Here is a 21,028-nt window from a genome sequence, read left to right on the forward strand (position 1 = left end):
CCACCAAGATCCTGCCTTGATCAGGCCGTCCCTCCAAACTGGATGACCAAGCAAGGAGGAGACTGATCAGAGAGGCCACCAAGAGGCCAATGGCAACTTTGAAAGAGCTCCAGGTCTTTATGGCAAAGACTGGTCACTGTGTGCATGTGACAACAATATCCCAAGCACTCCACAAGTCTGGCCTGTACGGCAGGGTGGCAAGAAGGAAGCCATTACTCAAACAAGCACACCTTGATTCTCATTTACCACGTGCAAAAAAGCCACTCCGGAGATTCTAAAGCCATGTGGCAAAAAGTTTTGTGGTCTGAAGAAACCAAGATGGAACATTTTGGCCTAAATGGAAAACGTTACTTTTGGCACAAACCCAACACAGCACATCACCCAAAGAACACCATCCCTACTGTGAAGCGTGGTAGTGGCAGCATCATGTTATGGGGTTGTTTCTCATCAGCAGGGACTGGGAAACTTGTCAAGGTAGAAAGGAAAATGGATGGAGCAAAATACAGAAAAATCCTAGAGGAAAACTTGCTGCCCTCTGCAAGAAAGCTGAAATTGGGATGGAAGTTCACCTTTCAGCATGACAACGACCTGAAGCACGCAGCCAAAGCTACACTGGAGTGGCTGAGGAACAAAAAGATAAATGTCCTTGAGTTGCCCAGTCAGAGCCCGACCTAAATCCATTCGAAAATATATGGCATGACTTGAAGATTGCTGTCCATCAACGCTCCCAACGCAACTTGACTGAGCTTGAACAGTTTTTTTTTTACAGAAGAATGGGCAAATATTGCCCAATCATGGTGTGCAAAGTTGGTAGAGACCTATCTGGACAGACTCACAGCTGTAATTGCTGTCAATGGTGCTTACACCAAGTATTGACTCAGGGGGGTGGACACTTATCCAAACAAGTTATTGTAATTTTGTATTTTGAATGAATTTTCTGAAATTTGTAGAATTTGTTTTCCACTTGGAAGTTGTGGATTATGATGTGTAAATAAAGGTGGAAAAAGTCTGATTTAATGAAATTTAATTCCAGGCTATAAGGCAACAAAAGGTGAAGAACTTGAAAAGGGGTTGTGGACTTTCTATAGCACTGTATGTATGTATGTATGTATGTATTTAAGTATGTATGTATGTATACAGTGGTGTAGTGATGGTTTGTGGCACTCGGGGCGAAGGTCAAAAATATCACCCCCTGCAGGCACTGACATAGTCAGAAATTCCTAATTAGGGGGCCATATGAAAGAGCTCTAAACTTCCCAGGCGGGCTCAGCAGCAAAGCCCTGAAACCTGTTCAAAATGAGAATAGATTTAGTTATGATCTCCTGAGATTATTAGGCTTATTAACTACAAAGAATCCGGAAGAATTCCTGTTTCTAAATACGCGCCATGTTAAGGTGTATAGAGCAGTATAATATAGGTCCTTCCATGGCATGGTATTCCTATTACAAAATAACTACCAAAAACAATTATATCATTGTAACAAAGCATTTGTTAATACTAGTAATATTAAGAACAATAATAATATTAGTACCATTTGTCAATAATAAAACTAACGTATAATCCCCCCCTATTCCAAGCAGACCTGGGCTTGGTGAAAGGTAAACTAATGCTGAAGCAGTACAGCAGGCAGGTATGCTACAAGGCTGTTAACAACAACTACATCAAACATGCATGCAGCATGGTGTGGTAATTATTAGTTGAAGAGGATATGACTTGGGTGGGAATACTAGTTCCCAGTTAGCAAATAATGTAAGTATTAAAATTTTGACTTCAGGCATGGACAGCCGGTTCGTGAATGACTTAGGTTAAAAAAAAAACTGGGAATGCTGAACCATGAACCAATAACTTCCACATTCCTGTGCCACCTTCAGTCGAACGTCAGTCATTGGCAGCAGGTTAGTGAAAGACTTGCACAAAAAACGTACCCAGTGTGAATATTGCTGTATCCCGTCAATGGCGAAACTGCAAATGGGGAATCCGCGAATGTCATGGATGGAAACCCTTATGTCATTTCCTCATTGTGCTTTAAACTCAATATCTCTACATTTTCATTCCACATTGTGCATCATTCATCAATCCAATCACAAATTAACAATATAGTATTAGTATATCAAAATACATGACTATAATTCACCAAATGTCCGTCCGTCTGTCTGTCTGTCTGTTTGTCTGTCCATTCGAAGGTACCGTAAAAACTGCCTAACCGATCGCAACGATATTTTGGATGGGTACTCCTGGGATCTCCAGGAGTAAAATAGGCTATTTAGTTTTCCAATTTCAGCTTTGGTCTCCAGCATTCTCAGGTTTGGACTCCCGCATAACATTCGCTTTCGCATAACGTTCATTGTGACGATGTTTTCATTGTGACGATGTTGTTTTCCCGGGTGCCCCACAAACGGCTGCACCGATCGCTGCACAGCTGCACTGATCGCTGCACGGCTGCACCGATCGGACTCGGTGACCTCGGACAAAGACCTTTTATAAGGACACGGGTTGAATCCCTGCTTGAGAGAATTCCAACCCCCTCCCCGCCATCACGGCCGTCTCTCCAACTCACAATCCCACGAGATATGCGGAAAGGACGACCCAAAAGCAATATAAACATCATTAAACATCATTCGTATATAAACATCATTAAAAATAAATAATTACCTCGGCCAAAGTTCAAACGACGTTTAATCTCTATATGAGAGAATTCCACATAGCTATTTGGGCATAGCATTTGGGCATATTTGGAATTCCACATAGCATTCGATCTTGCCAAGGCCGTAACACCTATCGGCTCAAAATCCTTTTAACTGTTGATTTGGTAGTTTTTACAATGAAGGAAAAACGTATCGGGAGTACGAACTGCACGCAAGTTTTCAGTATCAAGTTTAAATCTCTCATGGCGGATCTGAAGAACGGAATGCTTGGAGAAGTGGTGGGCTACTTCGGCATGAAGGAGGATCGGAAACGTGGACTCCCACACTGCCACATCCTGCTGATACTTGCTCCCTCATGACGTCATTTCCCCGGGTGCCGCACAAACGGCTGCACCGATCGAAATTTAACGGATGTTTATATAAATCGTTTAAAAGAAAAAAAAGCCTTCCATTTCTGATATTTAGCCTTTTCATTTGGGCCTCCGAATTGAAGCCCCGCCCGTAGGGCTGGTACCGTTGCTAGTAATGTTAAATCACAATTGTATCGAGATATTATCAAACCAGCGATCCATCATCATCTGTTCACTTCCGGATTCTGGAGAAAGATCCGTGCCGATCGCATTTCAAAATCACAATTGTATTTAGGAATTTCTGAAACCTCCTACCTCCCTTACGGCACCCACCATGACCCCAAAACATTCCACAGAAGGTTATTATGTTTCCTTTTAGTAAAATATGCAACTGTAATTGTTTCTTAACGTGTCACGCTGTCATGTGACCAGATCCTCAGCTCTGATTGGTGGACGTTTGTGAGGGACATACAGACGGACATATAAACGCTGTAGACGGCATTGCCCTACGGGCTACGTCATAAAAATGTCGGTGATTGGACAGATCATCAAATCACTTTCCAACGTATAGCAAAATACTTCTGATGGAAGTTAGTATTCGAGGAGTGATCAGTAAGTTGTAGGCCTGAGTAGGCAAGCAAACAGTAGTGTCTGTAATTAGGCCATAGGCTGGGGATAGCTCCCATACTCTTTCCGAAGAACACCGTGGATCTTTAACATCCATCAACTAATGCCGACAGAAGGGACGGCCAGCTTAACGTCCATTCGAGGGATGGTGCACACACTGATGAATCACCCCTCCAGTTACACACCAGGATAACAGTTTATAGCTGCGTCGGGATTCAAACCCAGGCTGGACAGCTTGAAAGTGATTGTGCTACCGCTAAGGTATCCTTCCAATCCATCACACTCACTGAGGCGTCTCACTCTCACCACGTTTACCTTTGCTCACTCACTACGTTTACCTTTGCTCACTCTCACCACGTTTACCTTTGCTCACTCTCACCACGTTTACCTTTGCTCACTCTCACCACGTTTACCTTTGCTCACTCTCACCACGTTTACCTTTGCTCACTCTCACCACGTTTACCTTTGCTCACTCTCCCCACGTTTACCTTTGTGTCCTGTCCCTTGGAGCACCAGCACATTCGCTTGTTCCCCTCAAATGCATGTCATCATACGTCACACGTCATACGTCATGGCTACGTCACACGTCATCCTGGGCGTCGCTAATTGGATTCGTATGGCACCGCGAGACATCTGGATCTGATCAACGCGTGCGAAATAAACACCCAACAGTTACACCCCTCCATCCCTTGGGCCATTGGGCGATCTCCATGTTACCGAGTGTGAAGTGCGGTGCTATGCGCACGACTTGTTTGCCAAGAAGAGAAGCAACAACGCAGGTAACCAAAAAAGAGTCTTTATTACAAAGCTCAACTATAGCACTGAGGTGCTCGGGGCTGCGCGCCCCGTGTATATCCTGAGGCCACGCCTACCCCTCGGGCATGGCCGACACCCTCTTGGTGCGCGGAATGATGTCACCGCGCCAGCGAGCCATCGTGACCGCCACACGCGCCCCCCCCCCCAGAATTTCCGCGCACCTGAAGGGTCAGTTTGCGGGGCAAATGGATGACCCGGCCGAAGCGCCCTCTGGCGGCTGGCAGCGTCTGGGTGGCCGGGATGTCATCTGGGATGCCGCCGGTGGCACCTGGGATGGGTGCAGGACCAGGGGGGGGGGGGCGTGCCGGCGGAGCCGGAGGTCCGCCCGCCGGGGGGCGGCCCCGCCGCGGGGGCCGAGCCACTGGCGGGGGGTGGTCCACGTCGAGGTGGGCCGGCTTGAGGCGGTCCACGGAAACGCGGTCAGGAGTACCGCCGATGTCGAGGGTGAAGTGTTTCGCCCCGGTCTACAGCACGCGGAAGGGCCCGTCGTACGGGGGCCGCAGCGGTGTCCGGTGGGCGTCGTGGCGGACGAACACGTACTCCGCCGTGCGAAGCTCCGGGGCGACGTGCGTTGGCGGGCACCCGTGGTGCGCCGTCGGCACCGGGGCGAACCTCCGGGCCGTCTCCTGCAGTGCGGAGCGCTGCTGCGCCGCGGACCATGGTGCCGTGGAGTCGGGGAGGAACTCGCCCGGCACCCGCAGCGGTTGTCCGAAGACCAACTCCGCCGCGGATGTGCGCAGGTCGTCCTTGGGCGCCGTCCGGAGGCCGAGCAGGACACAGGGGAGCCTGTCGACCCAGCCGCCGTCGCGGAGGGTGGCCCGGAGCGCGGCCTTCAAGGAGCGGTGGAAGCGCTTGCACAGGCCGTTGGCCTGGGGGTGGTAGGCCGTGGTGCGGTGCAGCTGGATGCCGAGCCCCTGCGCGACCGCCCCCCAGAGCTCCGAGGTGAACTGGGGGCCGCGGTCGGACGAGATGTCCGAAGGGGCGCCGAACCGGGCAACCCAGGTGGCGATGAACGCCTGCGCGACGTCCGCCGCCGTCGTCGCCACCAAAGGCACGACCTCCGGCCACCGGGTGGTGCGGTCCACCATGGTGAGGACGTGGGTGAAACCCTGCGAGGGGGGCAGAGGTCCCACCAAGTCCACGTGAACGTGGTCGAACCGACGTTCAGGCACCGTGAACGGGGCCAACGGGGCCTGGGTGTGGCGGTGCACCTTCGCGCGCTGGCACGCAAGGCACGTCCTGGTCCAATCATGGACGGCCTTCCGGAGGCCATTCCAGACGAATTGTCGGCGACCAACCTCTGGGAGGCCTTCGTGCCCGGGTGGGACAGGCCTTGGATGGCGTCAAAAACCCGGCGCTGCCAGCCCGCGGGCACGATTGGGCGAGGCCGCCCGAGTGAGACGTCGCACAAGAGGGCCGTGCCCGCACCGTCGAACGGCACCTCGGTGACGCGGAGGCCAGTGACGGCGGTCCGCAAGGCCTGGACGTCGGGGTCAGCGGTCTGGTCCGCCGCCATCCGGGCATAGTCGATCCCGAGGTGGACCGCGTGGGCGACGGACCGGGAAAGGCAATCCGCCACCGGGTTGTCCTTTCCCGCTACGTGCCGGATGTCCGTCGTGTACTCGGACACGGCCGAGAGGTGACGCTGCTGCCGGGCCGACCATGGCTCGGCGACTTTGGCCATCGCGAAGACCAGGGGCTTGTGGTCGACGAAGGCCGTGAACGAATGGCCCTCGAGCAGATGGAGGAAGTGCCGGACCGCCAGGTGGAGCCCGAGCAACTCGCGGTCAAAGGTGCTGTACCGGCGTTCGTGCGGGCGTAGCTGCCGGCTGAAAAACGCCAGCGGTTGCCAAGCACCACGCACCCATTGCTCGTGCACCACGCCCACCGCGTAGTCCGACGCGTCGGTGGTGAGGGCGATCGGTGCATCGAGCGCCGGGTGCGCGAGCATGGTGGCGTTAGCCAAGGCGAGCTTCGTGCCCGCAAACGCCGCGTCCATCTGCTCAGTCCAAACAACGTCACCTTTGCCCGGCTTCCCCCAGAGGGCCTCGTGCAGGGGGAGCAGGAGCTGGGCGATGCGGAGCAGGAAACGGTGGTAAAAGTTTACCATGCCCAGGAACTCCTGGAGCCCCCTGATCGTGCGGGGGCACGGAAACGCCTTGACCGCCTCCACCTTTGCCGGCAAGGGGGTGGCCCCGTGCCTGGTGACGCGATGCCCCAAAAAGTCGATTTTGGCGACGCCGAACAGGCACTTGGCGGGGTTTACGATCAGGCCATGCTGGCCCAGGCGTCCGAAGAGCGTGCGGAGGTGGCGGAGGTGCTCTTCGCGGGACGTGCTTGCGACGAGGATGTCGTCCAGGTAGACGTAAACGCAATCCAAGTCGCGCAAGACGCTGTCCATCAACCGTTGGAACGCCTGAGCCGCATTCTTCAAACCGAAAGGCATCCGAAGAAACTCGAAGAGGCCGAATGGTGTAATGACGGCCGTCTTCGGTATGTCCTCCGGCCTGACGGGGACCTGGTGGTACCCGCGGATGAGGTCCACCATAGAAAAGAAGGACATTTTCACCAACCGGGCGGAAAAGTCCTGAATGTGAGGGACCGGGTAGCGGTCGGGGGTGGTGGCATCGTTGAGGCGGCGGTAGTCCCCGCACGGCCGCCATCCCCCGCCGGGCTTCGGCACGATGTGCAGTGGCGACGCCCAAGCGCTCTTGGAGCGCCGTACGATGTCCAGTCGCTCCAGCGTAGCGAACTCCGCCTTTGCCACCGCGAGCTTCGTCGGCTCGAGGCGGCGTGCCCGGGCGTAGACCGGTGGCCCGATGGTGGGGATGTGATGTTCCACCCCATGCTTGACGGCCACCGCCGAGAAGGTGGGCTGCGTGAGGGCCGGGAAGCTGGCGAGGAGGCGGGTGAACAAGTCCGCTGCCGGAAGCGTACAGACCAACCTCGCCAGGATTGAACCGCTCAGCAAGCCGCTTGGCGAGCCGCTCGGTGAGCCGCTCAGGGAGCTGCCCAACGAACTGCTCAGCGTGCAAGCAAGCGAGCTGAACGTTTCGGCCTGGACGAGGCGTCTGTTCTTCACGTCCACCAACAGCCCATTTGCACATAGGAAATCCGCACCGAGCAATGCCATGGGCACGTTGGCGGTTACGAACGTCCATTGAAAGTGTTGCCCTCCGAACCGCAGGGAGAGTCAGCGCTTCCCGAATGTGCGTATGGGTGTAACGTTGGCTGCAAGCAACACGGGGCCCCGGCCCACGGTTCGCTTGTCGGACGTGGAGGCGGGGATAACGCTCACCTGTGCGCCTGTGTCGCAGAGGAAGCGACGCCCGGACAAGGTGTCCGTGACAAAAAGGAGGCTGCCGGAATGGCCGACGCTCAGGGCCGCTACCGAGCGCCGGCTTGGTAGTTTCCCGACTTGCCAAACGAACACGGCGGGCAACAATTCCTAGCCTTGTGGCCAAACCTGGCGTGGAAACGGCACCAGGTTTGCGGCGGAGGCGGAGGCCGCGGTTTTCGCGGTGGTGGTGGGCGGGGCGTGGCGGCGGCCAGGCGGTGTGCATCGGCATCAGCCTCGGGAACCACGAGGTGTGCATGTGCATCAGCCTCGAGATCCGCGACGGCCACACCGAAGCTCGCCCGCGTGTCACAAGCCGCGAAAAACTTGTCGGCCTCGACGGCCAGCGCACGGGGTTCCTTTATTTTGGAACCGGCCAACGTGAGGCATACCTGTGCCGGCAGCTGGCGTAGAAAGAGCGCCCGGAATAAAAAATCCGGGGCTTTGTCACCCAGTAGCAAAAGCATGCGATCCATCCGCACCGATGGTCGTGTGTCGCCGAGTTCGGGAAGGTCCAGGAGGCGGTCGGCCCGCTCGCACTCCGTGAGGCCGAACGTGGCGATGAGGAGACGCTTGAGCGCCTCGTACCTGTGGTCGGCCGGTGGGTTCCGCAGGACGGACACGACTCGGGCGGCTGTGCCGGGCCCGAGGGCGGCGATGACGTGGTAATACCGCGTCTCATCCGCCGTTACGCCTCGAAGTCGGAACTGTACCTCGGCCTGCACGAACCATACTTTGGCCTGAGCTTCCCAAAACTCAGGGAGCTTCACCGCTACCGCGTTGTTGGCCATGGCGCGTTCTGTTGGTCAGCGGCGGCTGAACCAGCGTCGAGGTCACCAGTGAAGTGCGGTGCTATGCGCACGACTTGTTTGCCAAGAAGAGAAGCAACAACGCAGGTAACCAAAAAAGAGTCTTTATTGCAAAGCTCAAGTATAGCACTGAGGTGCTCGGGGCTGCGCGCCCCGTGTATATCCCGAGGCCACGCCTATCCCTCGGCGTGGACCGACACCCTCTTGGTGCGCGGAATGATGTCACCGCGCCAGCGAGCCATCGTGTCCGCCACAAGTGCATATTAAACCTCATTATACAAGATAAGAGATGTACACAGCAGGCAGCCCGATAATTACTAACACCAGAACACGGATTTATTTACTGTGCGAGGTGATAGAAATTAGGAAAAAAGTTAATCGGATGGAGAAAGGAGTTTGTAAACATCGACCTGACACATTGACACATAGCACGGAGTTTAAACTGTAAAACGTGGTTCTGAAAGTTGCTTCTCGCGATCTCACGAGTTCGTTGTATTATAATTTATTTATATATACAATACAACCAAATGGAGCATGAAAACGTTTTTTTTGAGTGTCATTTGGCACCCCCCCCCCCCAATCATGCCACTGTATGTATATGTATGGAAGTATATCTCACAAAAATGTTATTCAATAAAAAAAAAATGGGTACCGGTAGGTAAAAACAAAAAGGGAGCTCTATCTACTGTAACGCCTTGGCTTGCAAAAGCAGCCTGAATAGCGCTCACCAAGTGGTGATTAATCATTTTCAAAAATGGTGTTATGACACCCAAACTTCCAACGGCCTTGTGCCTAATTAATTAAGTACACAGGTATTTCTGACTTCTTTTGTAGAGCCCTCGCTCCAACGCAATGGGTGATAAGGAACGGCTGGCTTGGTAAGTGATAGCAAGCTGATTGCTTCTGGTTGAAATGGCCAAGGAATTTCAAATTTAAAAACCAGATCGCAGGTACAGTGGATTGACACCCTATGCCATCGAAGTATGAATTAAGTTAAAAATTATTATTAAGTTAATTTAAAAAAACTAACCCCGGAAGGAGAATGACAGCCTCGCTTAAATAAATTAATATATACACTTAGTTCCAATGGTTTCATTGTATATACCAGCGTGACTCGGCGCGCTCCGTGCACCTCACCACACGTCGTTTCAGAGGGGTAGGCATCTTTGACCATTTCGGTGTCTTTTGGGTCTTCAGGGCCATTTGGATCCTCTGGGCCTTTAAGGGTATTTTGGGTCTTTGGGGTGTTTTGGGTCTTCAGTGTCTTTTGGGTCTTTGGTGTCTTCAGAGGCTTTTGGGTCTTAAGTTTCTTCGGTGTCTTTTGGGTCTTCGGGGTATTTTTGGTCTTCAGGGTCTTTGGGGTGTTTTGGGTCTTCGGGGTGTTTTGGGTCTTCGGGGTGTTTTGGGTCTTCGGGGTGTTTTGGGTCTTCGGGGTGTTTTGGGTCTTTGGGGTGTTTTGGGTCTTCGGGGTGTTTTGGGTCTTTGGGGTCTTTTGGATCCTCTGGGCCTTTAAGGGTGTTTTGGGTCTTAAGGGTGTTTTGGGTCTTCGGGGTGTTTTGGGGACTTTGGAGTCTTCGGGGTGTTTTGGGTCTTCTGGGTGTTTTGGGTCTTCGGGGTGTTTTGGGTCTTTGGGGTTTTCTGGGTGTCTTGGATCTTCTGGGTGTCTTGGATCTTCTGGGTGTTTTGGGTCTTCGGGGTGTTTTGGGTCTTCGGGGTGTTTTGGGTCTTCGGGGTCTTCGGGGTGTTTTGGGTCTTTGGGGTCTTCGGGGGGTTTTGGGTCTTCGGGGTCTTTTGGGTTTTTGGGTATTCGGGGTCTTTTGGGTTTTTGGGTATTTGGGGTCTTTTTGAGCCTCAGGGCCCTTGATGGTTATTTTGGGTCTTTGGGGTGTTTTGGATCTTTGGGGTCTTCAGGGGTCTTGGTGGTCTGAACGGTCTTCGGGGAATTAAAGGGTCGTGAAAGGTCTGAGGGGTCTCAGCAGTCTTAACGCAATTAAGAGGGTTAAATAAGAGGGTGGTAATTTTATTTGAAGAAGAAGAAGACGTTTCGTCACATATAAACATGCATACTAACCATATACGTTTGCTCTATTATAATAAGATAGTCATGGCCAAAAATATTGGCACCCTGCACCTTTTTCAAATAACTCACAATTTTCTCGAAAAACAAGTTGAAATTGACAAAAGTATTTGGTCCCCACAATTATTTATTTCATTATTAATATTACAGAACCTTTGTTTTTGATTCAGAACTTAATATATCCTTTTAAATCAGAAACAAGTACAAAAAGTTTTAATTAAAACAAAAGCCGCGTCGATGTTACACAATGCCTAGATGCAGCTGTGCCTATAACGTCGATGTTATAAGCACAGGACATTCCTATTGATTCGATTACTTGATGTTGTTTTTGTGCAAAGTGAAAATATATCTCGGCAATTTCCCGTGTGTGGCGACGAATTTTTAATATATCTCGGCATTTTCCCATCTGTTATTTCAGGCGGTGTATGACTGACCATGCCGCGATTGAAAAAAATATATATCTCGGCAATTCCCCGTGTGTGGCGACACGTGAACGAAGCTATGCTCCTCTCTCCACATTATTGTGACGACGTATAAATTAAATATTTCATCGTGACGATTGTCATCAAATGGACGAATTTTTAATATATCTCGGCATTTTCCCGTCTCTTATTTCGGGCGGTGTATGACTGACCATGCCGCGATTTAAAAAAAAAAATCTCAATGGACTTGAAGTTACAGGCCTTTGAGAATTCATTTCGTTCTATAAAGGGCAACTTTCATCGGATTTTCTTCCCGTTTTTTTTCAACCGAGTCTAAAACTATGTTAGCGACTGTGAAAAATGAAATGATATATCGAATTTGATTTGAAATAAAACTGTGTGAGAGAGGAAGACACCACGGGCCTACAAAACAGGCCTCAAAGCTATGCGAGTTAATAAAATGGTGGATATTTGTTTATATGAAGGCTCTCCCAGAATGGGTGGAGCTATGGTTCCCAGAATGGGTGGAGCTTTGAGGTTTTGTCTTCTCTGCAAGAACAAGAAGAAGAACAAGAAGAAGAACAACAACAACAACAGCAGAGGGCACTCTATGAGCAGCGTCTGCGACGCGGCTAAAAATGGCATTGACAAATTATTGACACCCTTGTCATGTATGCAGTGCAAATGTTCACCATTGTATCCCTACACCGGGACCGGGTTGTATCCCTACGCCAGAGCTCGGATGGCGCTGCTGTGAATCGGGCCTTGATCGGCAGAGTGAATAAACGCGTACGACAATTGATCGCAGTTTGTCGAGATACTTTACATGGCAACGAAGGTAAACATCTAGACCATGACATCTTTCGGCCATATCGATGAATTCGACCCTCATGAGGGGGATTTTGACACGTATTCTGAGCGGTTGTCTTTCTATTTCGAGGCGAACGGCATTGCGACCGAAGGCCGGATGAAGGCCGTCTTCCTGTCCGTTTGCGGAGGTGAGACGTTCACACTCGTTAAAAACCTGATTCGGCCTCGGACAATCCAGGAGCTCACGTATGCAGAGCTCAAGGCCGCTTTGAAGGAACATTGCAACCCATCTCCTTCAGTCATCCTGTGTCGGTTTAATTTTTACATGTGCAGACAGCAGCAAGGTCAGTCGATCGCAGACTTCATTGCACACCTCAAAAAACTGTCACATCTGTGTGAGTTTGGGGACACGATCGATGACATGCTTCGTGATTTGCTGGTGGTTGGCATGTCCGATGACCGCACTCGTAGACGCCTGCTTGCTGAGAGAAGACTGACGGTCCAAAATGCCAGAGACACCGCCATTTCCATGGAAAGTGCTGAACGCAACGCTACAAGCATCGGTGCCACTCGCTCATCTGGTACCAGCCCTGCTGTGAATCGGTTGGATCATGTTCAGCCACAACGTTGGAACAAGGCTCCTCGTCAGAAGCCAGTGCAGTCTCAAACCCACAACAACTGTTTTCGGTGCAACGGAAAGCACCCTCCGGAGACGTGTCGGTTCAAAGATGCCACCTGCCATTTCTGTTCGAAAACTGGCCATATTGCTCCAGCTTGCATCACTCGCAAATCGGGAAAAGGAAAAGCTGCTGACAAGATTCATCAGTTTATCGGTTCGGAGGAACCCGAGCTTGACCAGGTGAGCTCTGTTTCCGACAACTCAGAATCGTATGACCTGCTTCATATTGATTCTCACCATAGGCGGGACCCTCTTCTTGCCAATGTTGTCGTCAACAATCGACCATTGCAAATGGAGGTCGACACTGGTGCGGCCGTCTCGCTCATCAGCCATGCTGTTTTCACAAACCTGTGGAGTGATGCTGACCGACCCCATCTGAAACCTACTACCTATGGACTCTCCACCTATACAGGTGAGAAGATTGTTCCCTGCGGTACATGTGATGTCACGGTGGGCTACGATAACCGTGAGTTTCACCTACCCCTGATCGTCATTCCTGGAAAGGGCCCTTCCTTACTCGGCAGGAGCTGGTTGAGCATAATTCGACTGAAGTGGGAAAGCATTCATCAACTCCGGGCAGCCAACGTTTCTCCTACCGCAGCATACACACTCAAAAATGTGCTGGATACGTACCCGGATGTCTTCAAGGATGAGCTTGGAACCTTGAAAGGACATACGGCTAAACTCAGGGTTGACCGGGATGCCAATCCTATATTTTGCAGGGCTCGCCCAGTCCCTTTCACCCTGCGTGAGCGGATTGACAAGGAACTGGATCATCTTGAAAATCTGGGGATCATCGAGCAAATCCAGTATGCCGAATGGGCGGCGCCCATCGTTCCGGTCATAAAATCGGACCAGTCCATCCGCATATGTGGAGATTATAAAATGACCGTGAACAGGTGTTCTTCATTGGATAAATATCCAATCCCGAGGATCGAAGACCTCTATGCTCGTCTCACGGGAGGCAAGACTTTTACGAAACTCGATCTCAAATCCGCCTATCTACAGCTCTGCTTGGACGAGAATTCGAAACAGTATCTTACCATCAACACGCATCGTGGGTTGTATAGGTACCACCGACTTAGTTTTGGAGTGAAATCTGCACCTGGAATTTATCAGCGTGTCATGGACAGTTTGTTTGCCGCCGAACGCAACGTCGTTTGTTACCAGGATGATATTCTGGTTACTGGTCGTACGGACGCGGAACATCTACAGAACCTGGAGAGAGTTCTGAAGAAGATTTCGGACTCCGGCCTACGTTTGCGTCGAGACAAGTGCAAGTTTATGGTGCCATCAGTCACGTACCTGGGTCATACGATTGATGCCGAGGGTCTACACCCGACAGATGAGAAAGTCCGAGCTATCAAGGATGCTCCTTCTCCACGAGATGTGACCGAATTGAAGTCATACCTCGGTTTGCTTCAGTTCTATGGTCGTTACATCCCGAATGTGACCGACGTTTTGGGCCCCCTTTATCGGCTTTTGAGGAAAGGAGTCTCCTGGAGCTGGGGGTCTACTGAACAATCAGCATTCCAGACCTCTAAGGATCTGCTCAAATCGTCCAATGTTCTCGTTCATTTTGATCCAGAGAAGGATCTTGTGCTGACATGCGATGCCTGTCGGTATGGAGTGGGGAGTGTATTATCGCACGTGATGCCTGATGGTACGGAAAGACCGGTTGCATTTGCATCCAGAACGTTGTCCCCGGCAGAGAAAAACTATTCCCAACTTGACAAGGAAGGATTGGGAATCGTTTTCGGCGTCGGCAAATTTCGCCAGTACCTTCTTGGACATCATTTCACGATTCGCACTGATCACAAGCCGCTGATCAGTCTGTTTGGTCCAACTAAGGCGACATCTGACGCACTACCGCCCAGGATCATCCGCTGGTCCCTGTTTCTCGCTGCTTATGACTACACCATATGTTATAAGCCCGGTTCGTCTATCACAAATGCAGATGCCATGAGTCGGTTACCCCTTCCAGAATCCGTTGATGATTCGCCTACACCAGGATCCATTATCGCACTGATGGATCATCTGGAAGATTGTGCTGTCGATTCCGGCCAGATCCGCACTCATACTCGACGAGACCCCGTTCTGTCCAGAACTGTCCAGGCTGTACAGCTTGGATGGCATTTGCTACCTGAGGGTGACCCAGATTTTGCGGCTTTTAAAGCACGTAAAAACGAACTCAGCGTGGAAAATGGTTGCCTACTCTGGGGATGTCGTGTCGTGATCCCGAAAAATCTGCGTTCCAGGGTCATGGATGAAATCCATGACTGTCACCCCGGGATTGTGAAGATGAAGTCACTCGCCAGAAACTATGTGTGGTGGCCGAATCTTGATGCTGATATCGAACATCATGTTCGACATTGTTACCCCTGCCAGAGCACCCGGAATACACCTGCGAAAGCGCCACTGCATCCCTGGGAATGGCCCAGCGAACCGTGGCATCGCCTACATCTCGATTATGCCGGGCCTATTAACGGCAGCATGATTCTAATAATTACGGACGCGCACACAAAATGGATTGATGCCTATGTGACGCGTGGTACTACGTCAGCCATTGTCATCGAAAGACTCAGACGCTGTTTCGCCACTCATGGTCTGCCCAGGATGATCGTGAGTGATAACGGTTCGTGTTTTTCCAGTACCGAGTTTGCCAAGTTCACACGTCGGAACGGCATCAAACATAAGTTTGTCAGCCCACATCACCAGGCTTCAAATGGCTTGGCCGAACGATCCGTGGGAATCATCAAATCCGGATTGCAGAAACTTCAGGAGGGAACCCTGGAAACAAAGCTGTCTCGTCTCCTGTTCAAATACCGCATCACGCCACAATCAACAACCGGTGCAGCTCCGTCTGAGTTATTGATGAAACGACACTTGAGATCGACACTTGACAATCTCAAACCAGACATGTCATCAAATGTTTATCAGAGCCAGCTTAATCAAAAGTTGGTGCACGATAAGACGTCCAACAGTTGATGTATCAACATTGGAGATCCAGTGTTTGCCCGAAATTTTGGTGCAGGTGCGACGTGGCTACCGGGAGACATCATCGAGAAGCCAGGTCCACTGTCCAGTGTGATTCGCCTGCAGGACGGCCGCGAAATTCGTCGACATCAGGACCACATAACCTACCATCACTGTGAGTCGATGGAGCCTGTAGCATCGTCACAGTCAGGACAACAGTTCGACCCGCCACTGCCGGAGATCGTCATGGCCGCTCCAGCCGGCTTGGATGCCCCGAAAACCTCTGCAAACGCTACACCCTTCGTGGAGACCAAAGGAATCACCTCGGACTCTGTATCCACTGGTACACCGCGACCCAAAGGAATCACCTCGGACTCTGTATCCACTGGTACACCGCGACGCTCAATGCGTGAGAGAAAAGCACCCGACCGGTTGAATCTTTGAAGATGTTTTTTTTTCACGTTGACACATGTTCTATTTTCACGTATTTTCATTATTCTCATAACCGTTTGCACACATATTTTCACATGGTTTGGAAATGTTGCTTTTGAAATGTCAATTCTGGAAATCTAGCACGTATTGCTCTTGGTAATTTTGGACTTAAAGGGGAGGATGTCATGTATGCAGTGCAAATGTTCACCATTGTATCCCTACACCGGGACCGGGTTGTATCCCTACGCCAGAGCTCGGATGGCGCTGCTGTGAATCGGGCCTTGATCGGCAGAGTGAATAAACGCGTACGACAATTGATCGCAGTTTGTCGAGATACTTTACAACCCTTGACTTAATATTTGGTCGCACGGCCTTTGGAGAAAATAACTGCAGACAAGCGCTTCCTATAGCCATGAATGAGTTTCCTTCACCTCTCTCCTGGCAGGTTGGCCCACTCTTCATGTGCAAACTGCTCCAGTTCTCCCAGATTTGAAGGGTGCCTTCTCCCAACTGCTGTTTTCAGATCTCCCCACAGGTGTTCAATGGGATTTAGATCTGGACTCATTTAGCATTGCATTGCTGAAATTATCCAAATACATATCTTGAAGTTTTTGTACAAGTTTCCAAAAATGAGGTTACACAAATTGTGAAGCAGGGAGGGAAGACATTTGGTCGCATGCTGTCGTCAAGCTGTCTTCCGACGAGATCAAACTTCACTAAAGTCTTCATGTGGGCAGAAGAGATTCGTTTTTGATTGGATGCTTGTGGAGTTGAGCCAGAAAAAAAAAAATTCAAACATCTGCGAAGGCTCATGTCACAGAAGTTAGAAAATGCTTCGGACAGTCGTACAATATCGGGGAACATTTGTCAGGCTGTCGATCAAATAAATACCTAGCGAGGAAAGGAATTTGTCTTCATGTTCCCATCCGAATTCATGGCTCATGGTAAAGGGAACCCAGGTGCAGATCCAATACGTTCCATGTAGCCGGCACACTGAACACATTTTTGCTGTAAACCTTTGTCAAACGTCAGGCCTGGCCAGCCGGTTCGTGAAAGACACGGGCTGAGCTTCCCCCCTGGCCTGGCACCAACCCCACGACAACGTGGGAATATTTCCGTTCATTTAAAGAAGAAGAAGAAGAAGAGGAAGAAGAAGCCATTGTCACAACGCACGAAAATTGTACTTGGGATGCTTTACACTGAGCATGTTACTCACATTCAGATAAAAGTTTAATGCAGTCCTGAGATTTGAGAATTTATCAGATCCCAGAGTAAAAGTTCAGAAGATAAAATTCTTCAAATAGTTTATGTTGTGGCTCTTATTAAACACCGAGCAATGGCATTACAGTATAGACCTCTTTAATTTTAAAGCCATTTTCATTGACAATGACCACATACACATTTTACATTCAACAAAGCAAAATGACGAGTGTGGGGAGAGGGGGAATAAGGGATCCCTTTTACAAAATTTTAATTTACAGATTAAATTTAATTTTTTTTAAAGTTTATTTTAATAAATAATAATAATAATAATGATTAATAAAATAATAAGAACCAATTAATTTTTTAAAATGTATTTTCAAGATTTTTTAAATATCCCTTTTTTTTTTTTTTTTTTTTTTTGTTTGTTTGTATATAAGATCGAGGCTCGTGAAAGAGCGAACATTAATCACACAGAAAGACCAACCGACACATAAAACATATAACATCGGGAGCGGTAGACAAGATGGGGAGAGAGGGGGAAGGACACAAACGCAACATTTGAGAGCAGGGACCGAGAGACATGGAGACATCGAGAGATCTGAGAGAGGGCGAGGGCTTTGGGGGGGGGGGGCATGGGAAGGGGGCGGTGGGAGAGGTATAAAACATATGGACACTGCCAGGACTTCCAGGAAAGAAGTTGGAATTTCAAACAAGGTGGATCTGGGGTGAATTAGCGGGGGTAGAAAAGATGAAGGTTTTGGATGGGGGAAGATAAGAGATGGTGGTGAACAGCTGTTTTAAAGACCTGGAGGGAGGAGTGGGATTGAAGGGAGTGAGGGAGTTTGTTCCAGAGGCGGGAGAAAAGAGAAATGAAAGAGTGAAGGTGAGCAGAGAGCTGAGATTTCGGCAGTTTAACCATCAGAGGGTTGCTGGCAGATCTTGTGCGACCTGTAGGAATATTTGGGGGACAGAGCACAGAGAGAGCTGGGGGTGCAAGGCCGGAGAGGAGTCGGTAGAAGACAGAAAGACCACCTACCTGCCTGCGGTGAGTGAGTGAAAGGCCCTCAGAGATAGCTTCATCGCGGGAGATTCCAATAATTCTGAAAGCTTTGGTTTCAACAGCGTGAAGCCGAGCTAGGTGTGAGGCAGGAGCACCGGCCCATAGGGGAGAACAGTATTCCATTGAGCTGTGGATGAAAGCCTTGTATGTGGTGAGGAGCTCAGGTGTGCCGAGGAAGGACTTCGCACGACGGAGGATGCCCAGTCGGCGACTGGCTTTGGAGGCCAGCTTGGAAATGTGGTTTTCCCAAGAAAGATCATGGCAGATAGTGAGACCCAAAAGCTTGAGCGACAGAACTTCTTGGAGAGGATTGTTGAGAAAGTAGATGGGAGGGTTGTCCAGTCGATCTTTTCGGAGAGACATAGTAAGAGTGTGAGATTTGTCAGGATTGAAAGACATGTTCCACTTGTTTGCCCAGTCTGTGATTTTGTCCAGGTCTGGAGAGAGTGACGAGGCTGCAGACTGCCGATCTGAGGGAAGAGGAATGGAGCGGCAGAGAGTGGAGTCATCAGCAAAGAGATAGAGAGGATTTTCAAGAGAGTCAGAGAGATCATTGATGAGTAAGGAGTACTCTGTAATTGATGAGTACTCTGTAATTTTACAGAGTAAGGAGGGATTCTTTTCTGCTTGTGTGGTTGTTGTGGGAATCATTATTTTGTAAGAGTGTGCCTACGTCAATGAATCAGTGCCAAAGTTGGCCTAAGGGTGATATGAGAGAAAAGGAATGCATGTCAAGATGTTGAAGGAATTGTATATTTAGTACAGGGAGGAGAAGTGTAGAAGGAAACATAAGGGGTGATCATCAAAGTTGCTGGTCTGCCATTGGGTTACTATAGAGTATCGATATGAGTGGAGGAACAGTGAGTTGGTATCATGGGAAAGGGTTCATGACATGACTCAAAAGAGCACAATCATGTGAAAATGTGGAAGGAGCCTTATTGACTCAGCCTGGTGGGAAATTCTTAGCCTTTCTGAGATTTGCAATAGTGTGTGTGTGTGTGTGTGTGTGTGTGTGTGTGTGTGTGTGTGTGTGTGTGTGTGTGTGTGTGTGTGTGTGTGTGTGTGTGTGTGTGTGTGTGTGTGTGTGTCGTGTATGTGGGTGTTTGTGTGTAGTGCATGTGGGTGTTTGTGTGTGTGTGTGTGTGTGTTTGTGTGTGTTTGTGCGTGTGTGGGTGTGTTTGTGCGTGTGTGGGTGTGTTTGTGCGTGTGTGGGTGTGTTTGTGCGTGTGTGTGTGTGTGTGTGGGGGGGGGGGGGGGGGGGCTAGGACATAACTTTTTTTTAACCATTAGAGTTTTTGCCATCAAATTCTCACCAAATCCTTGGTATGAGAATATGGAGAAGACTAATTAATAATTGGGTCAAAATGTCAAAGAGCAAAGGCACAGTAAGTACAAATAGGCCCTATTAACCTGTCCGCCATTGCGTAATGTGGGACGGTTAGGTTTTTTTTTAATCGCTTCCGTGTTTATTTATTTACCATTTGAGCTTCAGTGTGTCTGTCTGTCCAGGGGCGTATACTGTTAGCAGGTAACCCACCACTAAGGTAACTTACCTAAGGAGTAACTAACGTACCTAAGGAGTAACTAACCTACCTAAGGAGTAACTAAGGTAAGTAACCTATCTAAGGTAACTTACCACTCACCAAGCGACTCTCTTGATTCAAAGCGCTAAAGGTAGCACTGCAACGGAATGAGTACTCGGCACTGCTTAACAACATGGCGGCCTCTTTAAACAGTGCTATCATAGTACTCGAGCAAATGCTGTCCAGGCCATCGTTTTCAGTGTTACCCAACCTTATTATGACAACTACCCCAAATCAAATTTTCAAAAAACCTTTATTATGAAAATATGTTGAAAAGTAATAAATAACGTTAATTTTTTTAGCTGTTATTTTCATCAAGTTTAGTTCAATTACAAAGCAAGCATGGAGGTGCTTTGCATTTTGAGATGTTTTCTCATTTAACTCTGCAATTTGTGTTAAAATTTGTGTTTGTGTCCATGTGTTTTATACTTCTCCCACCTCCCCCCAAAGCCCTCTCACTCCCACAGATCTCCCGATGTCCCTGCTCTCAAATGTTGTGTTTGTGTGCTTCCCCTTCTCTCCCCATCTTGTCTACCGCTCCCCTTATTATATACTTTGTGTGTCTGTTTGATTTTTTGTGTGATTAATGTTAGCTCTTTCACGAGCCTCGATCTTGTATACAAAAAAAAAAAAAAAAAAAAACCCTGCAATTCAAGTCTGGATAGACAAGTTTGGATTTAGTTTGTAGAAGAATTATGCTATTGACTGGTGATCTATGACAGAGAGGGCCTACAGGGTGGCCTAATGATATGCACACTGACCTGGGTTTGAATGTCGACACAGCTGTAAACCGTTACCCTGGTTTCTCACATGGAGGGCGACGTATCAATGTGTGTGTCGTCCATCTGAAGGAAGTTAACCCGGATGCGAGTTATAGCCGACACCATGAACAAAGCCCACCTCGACCCTGAGTGAATAATAAATAAATAAAACACCTTTAGAGGCCATTTTTCCCCGCAAAGCGGGGGTTGGCCTTTTTCGGGGACCGTGGTTGTTGTTGTTTTTTTGGTCCCCTTTTTGAAGCAATGTTTTATGGCCGGATGCCCTTCCTGCCGCCAACCCTTTTTGTCACCTTTTACGACAAGCAGGGAATTACCAGTGAACTGGTACTCAATTTGCCGACCTCGGAGGGATATGACAGGCTGAGTCAACCCCCCTGGCGTTAATTCAGCGATCGACCGGGATTCGAACGCCAGGATCCT

At 49.6% G+C, this 21,028-nt stretch overlaps 1 protein-coding gene across 1 annotated transcript in view; it reads left to right on the forward strand.

The window, feature by feature from the left end:
• LOC137413546 (uncharacterized) overlaps window positions 1-21,028 on the forward strand; it is an 82,173-nt gene that overhangs the window by 7,232 nt on the left and 53,913 nt on the right. The window lies entirely within an intron of this gene.

Source organism: Myxine glutinosa, chromosome 8 (assembly GCF_964187855.1).
Source record: "Myxine glutinosa chromosome 8, kmMyxGlut1.1, whole genome shotgun sequence".
In the NCBI taxonomy this organism is placed as follows: Eukaryota; Metazoa; Chordata; class Myxini; order Myxiniformes; family Myxinidae; genus Myxine; species Myxine glutinosa.